Genomic DNA, 8593 nt, shown 5'->3' on the forward strand with positions numbered 1-8593 from the left:
TGAAATGCAGACTTCCTCCCTGCAGGACCTTTGAGCTCTCTTCTCTTCGTGCCTCTGTGACACACTGAAAGTCTAGCGCAGGGTCACCCAGTGAATAAGCAGCTGAGGCAGGGCCAAAACCCAGATCCCCAGACTCCTGAGCCAATGCCCTTTCAACCTCACCACAACGGTTCTTCATTCCAAGTGATTAAGACACAGAGAGAAAGATCATAGTCATCAGAGAGGGATTAGTTAAGGGCTTAACAGGGAGGTGCTGACTGCCTAGGCTGAGAATGGTGAATCACAGCTGAGACGGGTGACTCACAGCCTTAAAGCAAGGGGGAAGGCCTGGGGAGAAGGGAAGAGGAAGAATGCCCCAGGGTGGCAGGAGAACAAGAGAACACGCTGGAAAATGAGCCATGTCCAGTGGGGTGCCCTGTGGGGAACCTAAAATATAAGTCTCTGAATGGTGCAAAGTTAAGCTTGCCTATGGAAATACTGATGAGCCAAAGTGATTGGGACTCAGTACTCATATTTACCTATTCACCAAAACATTTGCTCTGGAGGCAGAATTTTCTTACTGAAAACAACTACTCTGACTTTAATTTACCTATTGTTACGAATGAAAATTAAAAATGAAGTCTACATGCTGTATGAGACAATTCCACCTCTACTCACTCCTCATCACCGTGTAAAATTCATAAATCCATTAAAAGCAGAACCACTACTCCTTTTCTGGCACACTTCTCTAAAGAACATGAAAATGGCAGTTTGCACCATTCTTTCCAACACTTCAACCTCACCCAGCTGGCCGACCGGTTTCAACTCGCAAACAAGAAAAAAAAAAAAAAAAATCAGCAAATTCAATCTGTTGATGAGTACATCTACACATCAGGGCCTTCCATTCCCAGGGAGGGCTGGGTCACTAGACAACATCATTACAATGGCCCTTTATCAGAGAAAGTTTTTCTGTTTAAGGAAACAAACTAGAGGTACAGGGAGACTTACTGATAAGAGCCATACCCACCTCAAACTGGTTTAAAATCATTCACTACTTGGTTAGGAAAACAGGTCACTTGTCCCCACCCTAACGAAAACAACAGTTTCTTCTGCCTTGAAAAGGTTGATAAATGAGACTGTGAATGCCCGGCTAGAAAAGCCCCCAGTGCAAGGCTGATCATTAATGAAATCCGTGCAGTTATTGAGAAACAAGTCATTTACACTCAACATAAGAACTATATTATTCAGGTTGGTGCAAAAGTAACTGCCATTATTTTTAATAGCAAAAACCACAATTGCTTTTGTACCAACCTAATAATTAAAGGGTTTGTTCTTTAAAAAAAAAAAAACTCTATAGATTTCATTGTATTTTATTGCTTCACTACAAAAGTGCGGTTACAAAAAAAAAAAAAAGGACAAGTGAAGCAGTTTTCACTCCCAAAAAGAAGGGTAAAAGTTTACAAAAAAGTTAAACAAAAGAAAACTTAAAAGTCAACACTTCAAATAGTAAAAACACATTCTACTGAATTGAAATCAGAACCAGCTCCAGAAAGCCCAAATGTTAATCTGAACAAAAAAAAACATACTGCAACAGGGCTGGTCTGCACAGGCAAACCTGAGTCGAATCCAGAAGTTTCATGGACACGCCCACTTCGCAGTTTAAATGTGGAGTGTTGATGCGTTACCACAAAACAGATGGCTAGCAACCATGATGAATCAATCAGGGACTGGATGATTCAAATGAAGATTTTAAAGCAAAAATGAGTAGGGGTGGGAGTATGGAGAGTTGATTTTCTCCATCAAAGCTCTTACTGTACACAGTCCTGGACTCACAGTCTACAGGCCACACTGGAATTTAAAACAGAAAAAAGGCCGGGCGCGGTGGCTCAAGCCTGTAATCCCAGCACTTTGGGAGGCCGAGGCGGGTGGATCACAAGGTCAGGAGATCGAGACTATCCTGGCTAACATGGTGAAACCCCGTCTCTACTAAAAATACAAAAAACTAGCCGGGCGCGGTAGCGGGCGCCTGTAGTCCCAGCTACTTGGGAGGCTGAGGCGGGAGAATGGCGTGAACCCGGGGGGCGGAGCTTGCAGTGAGCCGAGATCGCGCCACTGCACTCCAGCCTGGGAGACACAGTGAGACTCCGTCTCAAAAAAAAAAATAAAAATAAAAAAATAAAACAGAAAAAAAAAGCATGTACTGGGTGGGGAGAGGGGTTCCCACTGTACTCCATCCTCCACCCACCTACTGCATCTCTATTAACAGAACCTTTTTGAAAGCAGATACTATTCCCCTTGGTTTTCTGGTCTTGATTAATGACTGAGTCACAGGGCCAACTCATTCCCCAGAATTCCTGGAATTCGGCCCAGTGGCCTTGATCAAACCGAGCAGGAGGGACACACAGCACTTGCTCTAGCTTGTCTCTTCTGTGGCCTGATCTGAATCAATATTTGTTTGCTCCCTACTGACTTGTTGCAGCCTCATGCTCTCACAGCCTTTCTCTGCTGGTCTCCTGATCTGGGGTTGGAGTGGGTGGAAAGAGACTGGCAGGAAGAATGATGTCACTTGGCGTGAAGCACTTTCAGGGTTGGGAAATCCGGGACTTTGAGTCTACAACTCAATTTCAGTGTTTTATGGCCCACATATTGTATTTTCAGCAGGGCCTGGCCACCTACAGAAAAAAAGTCCAATGTCAGCATTCAAGATCTTCCACACTGTGGACTTACCTACCTTTCCTTAAATACCTTCTGCACACACACACACACACACACGCACGCATACACGCACCCTGCACAGAAGAGTTAACTGGACTGTTAACTCTTCCCTAAACACGCCAGCACTTTCTAAGTTCCCTCCACCAGGAACCTCAATCTTAATTAGCTGACACACGAATGAGTCTTTAGGATACAGAAAATCATGAATGCCACCTTTCTCACACACTCCTCCTTGCCCCGTGCTTCTGCAGCTTTTTGTGTGTCTGTGCAACATTACAGTTGCGTGTGTAAAGTCTGTGTTCCATATTATCTGCTCACAGCATTTCCAACCTACTCCTTCCTGTTTTCTCATAGATCTGAGCATAGTGCCTGGCACACAACAGGCATTCAATTTCATCTTGAGATGGTTTACACATACTGGATCTTTCTATATTAGAAAGTCTTTTTTTCTTCTTTTCCAACACACTCTCCTTCCTCAGTTTTCTCTCCCCCTCAGGCTGGACATTTCAAATGCAGTTCCAGTTCCACGCATTCAGAGCTGGAGGCTTAAATCATCAACATCTGCAAATCTTAGCAAAGCCTTCGGGGCAGCCTCTTATCAATATATAGCCATGGCCCCCACCTCTGTGCAGTCAGGGCTACTTGGGTCCTAGCTCTGTCCATAGGACAACATGGGAATGTAACCTACAACTCCTGGCAAGAAGGGATCAAAGTGGCAGGATGTATGAGCGGCTTTAGGACTCTGATTTCCTCTGAGCTGTTAGTGTGTAGCCTGGGTGTGGCAGGGAGACAAAGCGCATGGACAAAGGGCTTTCATATCACAGTCACTCCCTAGCATCAGAAATTTCTACACCACACCTGGGGTAAAACTCAGGCCACCTGGGTGCTACCGACTTGTGCTCTAACAAGGTTAAGCTCAGCTGGATTAAAAGCTTCAGGGTGTGCTGGGCACAGTGGCTCATGCCTGTAATCCCAGCAGTTTGGGAAGCCAAGGCGGGCGGATCACTTGAGCTCAACAGTTCCAGACCAGCCTGGCCAACATGATGAAACCCTGTTTCTACTAAAAATACAAAAATTAGCTCGGCATGGTGGTAGGTGCCTTTAATCCCAGGTATTCGGGAGGGTGAGGCTGGAGAATCACTTGAACCTGGGAGGCGGAGGCTACAGTGAGGCGAGATCGTGCCACTGCACTCCCGGCTGCATGACACAGCAAGGCTCCATCTCAAAAAAAAAAAAAAAAAAAAAAAAAGGCTTCAGGGTGTATCCTAGAAGGGAGATTTGGAAGTAATCTGATGGAACCACCCAGAAGGACAAATATGGACATCTCCTGACCCCTACTGCTGACCTGTCCCTCCAGAAAGTAGATGAGGACTGCCTCTGGCAACAGCAGAAGAAAAAACATACCAGGCAGTGAATGGGTGGAAAGAATTTTTTTAAGGACTGGAATTTCCTTTGGTGTGGCCCACAACTAGAATAGGGTGTGGCACCAGGGAAAGTGAAGAGGATTCTCATGTGAGAAAAAGAGGAACATTCCATTTCTATTTAATTCTCACAACTGAATCTGGAAGGCAGCTTAAGACACCATAACTTTAAGCAAAACTTCCCCGAGGTAGGCAAAAGATGAAGTTTAGGTCTGTGGAACAGCTGGATTAAAAGGGAAATGAATCCCTGCCAAGTTCAGAAACTGGTATTAATTTGGGAAAATATAAAGTTTAAAATCCAAAAATTCACTTTTTGGAATTGTTGTCTCTTTTCTTTTTTTTTTGAGACGGAGTCTCGCGCTGTGTCACCCAGGCTGGAGTGCAGTGGCGATCTCGGCTCACTGCAAGCTCCGCCTCCCAGGTTCACGCCATTCTCCTGCCTCAGCCTCCGAGTAGCTGGGATTACAGGCGCCCGCCACCACGCCCGGCTAGTTTTTTGTATTTTTTAGTAGAGACGGGGTTTCACCATGTTAGCCAGGATGGTCTCAATCTCCTGACCTCGTGATCCACCCGCCTCGGCCTCCCAAAGTGCTGGGATTACAGGCTTGAGCCACCGCGCCCGGCCCCTGTTGTCTCTTTTCTTTCTCTGCCAGATTTAAGGTCTAAAGAGCAGGGATTTTGGGGGCTGTCAGAGGGGAGTCTGTGTTGTTCACTGCTGTATCCCTAGTGCCCATAATTATGAGTGGAACACAGGAGGTGATTAACATTTTGTGGAATAAATGGTTGTTTAAAGCAGCCCACTAGGGCCTGAGACTCCTTTTGTGACAATCCCACTCTCCCTTAATGAAAAATGTCTCCGCAGGCTCCAGGCTCTGCACAAGCACAGAGAGAACAAAGGCTCCAGACAATGCATTAGTGCCAGATTCTAGGCCCAATGGTGAGAGCCTACAGCCCTCAAAATCAATAGCAATTATAGAAGCATATCTACTTTGCCAGGAAAACGGCTTAAATCAGAAATTAGCCAGGAAACTAACGGCCATGACTGCAAGCCTAATGTCAATCGATACCACAGTTTAATAGCTCAAAGACACAAGATGTTAAATATTGAGACTCCAGTCCAAGACTGAGCTCCTAATCAAAGTCAGTGAGTCAGCAATATTTCCTGGGCATTTACCACAGGCAGGCTACTTGGCACTGCAGGAAATTACAAAATCTAGACGGTCTCCAAATCACAAACCTCCGATTGTAAAAATGCACATAGATGGTCACACCCTTCCACTGCAGATGCAATGGACACTTGGAGAAACCCTTGACCTTTAGATAATCAACAGACTTGGAAGAAGGGAAAAAATTATTAAGCAGGACTGTGTTAACACTCTTGGCCCTTGCCCATCAAGGGCACCTCTGCTGCCCCAGTCTTACCAAAAATCTTCCTTCATACTGCCGGAATATTACCACTTTGAGTTCTATAAATTATAGATCTGTTTAGGTGAACAAGGTTTTTTAAATTATTTTATGTATTTATTTTTTGAGACTGGGTCTTGCTATGTTGTTCACATTGGCCTTGGACTCAAGAGATCCTCTAGCTTGAGCAGCTGGGACTACAGGCCCACGACCACGCCCAGCATCGCTGGTTTTTTTTTTGTTTTTGTTTTTGTTTTTGAGACGGAATCTGGCTGTCATCCAGGCTGGAGTGCAGTGGCACGATCTCGGCTCACTGCAAGCTCCGCCTCCCAGGTTCACGCCATTCTCCTGCCTCAGCCTCCCCAACAGCTGGGACTAGAGGCGCACGCCGCCACGCCCAGCTAATTTTTTGTGTTTTTAATAGAGACGGGGTTTCACCGTGTTAGCCAGGATGGTCTCGATCTCCTGACCTTGTAATCCGCCCGCCTCGGTCTCCCAAAGTGCTGGAATTAAGGAGTGAGCCACTGCGCCCCGGCCTGTTGTTTTTTAAATAACAGGACTCCTCTGGGTTGCTGAGGTTCTTAGGACCACCAACCATTTCTAACTTAATGAATATTGATTCAATCTGCTAGCCTCTAGCTGGATGCAGGTCTGCTGAAATGGGAAGGAGGAAGGAATGCAGCGTAACTGGACCGGCCTGGATGGCTGTTGTAATACGTCACAGAAGAGCGTCTCTAAGGAGGTGGAAGGTGGAAAAAAGAAAGTGGAACAGGGGCAAAGACATAATTTTCCAATTAAAATAATTTACTCAGTGTCAATCTTAAAGCTACAAAAAGTTCCAGAAAAATATTTCAGTGATTTAGTCTTCCTACACACATATTGCCCCTCACTACCCTCCACCACCCCACCACCAACCCCATAATTAGGCAGTGCATGTTAAATAGGTTTTTCAGGGCTAGCCTGAGAATGTCAGCACCTTCTGCAACACTGGTTCAGTGGGAAAGTGCATTCTGCATTCCAAGTCACCAAGTTCCAGACGGGGACAGTAGCACACGCATGTGAACAGAATCCATCAGTACAGTCTGGGGCCCAGGCCCTTGCACAGCAACAGCTTAAGGCTTTTGGTAATGGTCCAGGGTGCACCCATGAGGCCACTCCTCTTTTACACACACAGACACCCACAGCTTTAAAATGGCAATCTGACTACAAAAATGACACTTTGCATTTGCACAGCACTTTGTGTTTTCTGTGTACTTTACACATTTATTATCGAATGACGGTGTTTTTTGGAATCTCCAATAACCCTGTTTGGGTGGTGGTAAGAACAGGTATCCTTAAGCCACCTTCCCAGATGAGGAAACTGGTGTTCCCCTCCTTCGTCTCAACAAGCAGCTGATGGAACCCAAGCCCTCCACACCAGCCCTGGGGCCAGCTGCACTGAGAGGCCAGGAGGGAGCGGCCCCGGGGCGCCACGCCCTTCTCTGTACCCTCAGTTCCTGACTCACTGTCACATCATGGCGAGTAACAGGACAACCCTCCCCACAGAATCATGGGGGACACTACCTTCCTGATGCCAATGTGTTCAAACAAGCGGGCAACTCTCCAGGTAGAGTGAAATCCGAAGTTGCTATGCTACAAGATAACCCAGACCAAGGGGAATAACTGACGTTTTTATGTTTTCTTTTATTGGGGGGGGAGGCTGGGGGGTGCCTACTCACATTCTCCCCTCTCATCTTCCCCCGCTACTTCCCTCCTGCTGGTCGGTTCAACTCCACAAGCGCGCGTTTGTTCTGAGTACAGTAACTTAGAGCAGATGGGGGCACTTCCTAGGGGGCGGTGGAAAGCCCACTGCTACTGCTGCGCCGGGGACCCAAAGCTTCCTGGGCGGCCACGCCCTGCCTCGGCGGCGCCTGGAGCGTCTGGAATGCGGGGCCTCCCTCCGCCCCCCTCCCCGCGCCGCCTCGCCCCGCTCCCGCAAGGACTTCTTGGGGAAGCCCGACCCCCCACCCTACCCTGGACCCTCCCGGCCCGAGCCCCGGCGGCCCCTCACGCCTGCCCCAAACACCTTAGCCCCCTCCCCAAAAGACTCTCCAGTGTGAGCCGTCCCTTCAGTCCCCTGCCCCCGACGGCCTCCGGGGCCAGTCGCCGGAGCCTCCCTGCCAGGCGGTACCCTTCTTCCCAGCGTCTCCGCACCCCGCTAGCTGGCGGCCTGTAGCGGGCGGGTAGGGCGCGCCCCGCTTACCTGGGCCGTGCGCCGAGAGCTGAGAGCGTCCCCAGATGCCGAGCAGAGCCGGCTGGCCTGGGTGGGGCTTTTATACTCGCCATATCCTCCCTCGGCGAGGCGAGGCCCGCCCCGCCCCGCCCCGCCTCCCCCTTATACGGCCCGCTCCCACCCGGAGTCAGGGGTGACTCACCCCGGCCCGCCGGCCCGCAGGGACCGCGCCCAGGAACGCTCCCGAGCCGCGCCACGTGGGAGCGGCCCCCGCGCCCCTGGCCCTGCCCTCCCAGAAAGCCCGGCCGAGGCTGCCCCGAGGCCTACAGGGGCCCCGTTTCTTCCTCCTTTCCTCATTTTACTTCTTAAGTGCCACGTCGAGCTCTCAGCCTCGGCTTGGGTTAATAAATTAACAAGACTTCAGTAGTAGACTCTGAACTTGCTTAAGTGGCTTTTTTTTTTTCTGGCGTTAATGCAGTGGAGGAAAGAATTGTTCCAAGAAACATAAATCTGGACTCCCCTGAGCTGGGACTGTTGGCATCCAGCGCCCCATTACCGTCTTCAAACATGTCAGCTTAACCTCTGGCCGCCAGTTCCCCGGGGACGCGCGGGGAGGGAGGGAGATTCGCCCTGTGCTGCAAAGCCTGGCCCGCCCCGGCCTCCCAGCGCCGGGAAGCCCCAAGCCCGGGCTGGGAGGCCAAAGCCAGGAACCAGGATCCCACCTCAGTCCCGCCCAGGGAGGCGCCCCTGTCTCTAGCACGGCTGTGCTCTGCTTCTCTCCGCGCCTGGGGCATCTCTGCGCGGCCTCATGGCAGGCGGTCCTGAGCCGGGTGGGGCCCATAGCTTTGAACCCGGAGTTTCA

At 49.4% G+C, this 8593-nt stretch overlaps 1 protein-coding gene across 1 annotated transcript in view; it reads right to left on the bottom strand.

The window, feature by feature from the left end:
• LOC101001180 (annexin A2) overlaps positions 1-7857 on the bottom strand; it is a 49320-nt gene extending 41463 nt beyond the window's left edge. The window contains exon 1 of the mRNA XM_003901005.4: positions 7762-7857. The gene's annotated coding sequence lies outside the window, so the exon portion shown is untranslated. The remainder of the gene's footprint in view (positions 1-7761) is intronic.
• Positions 7858-8593: the final 736 nt, after the last annotated feature.

Source organism: Papio anubis, unplaced genomic scaffold, assembly GCF_008728515.1.
Source record: "Papio anubis isolate 15944 unplaced genomic scaffold, Panubis1.0 scaffold37, whole genome shotgun sequence".
Classification (NCBI taxonomy): Eukaryota; Metazoa; Chordata; class Mammalia; order Primates; family Cercopithecidae; genus Papio; species Papio anubis.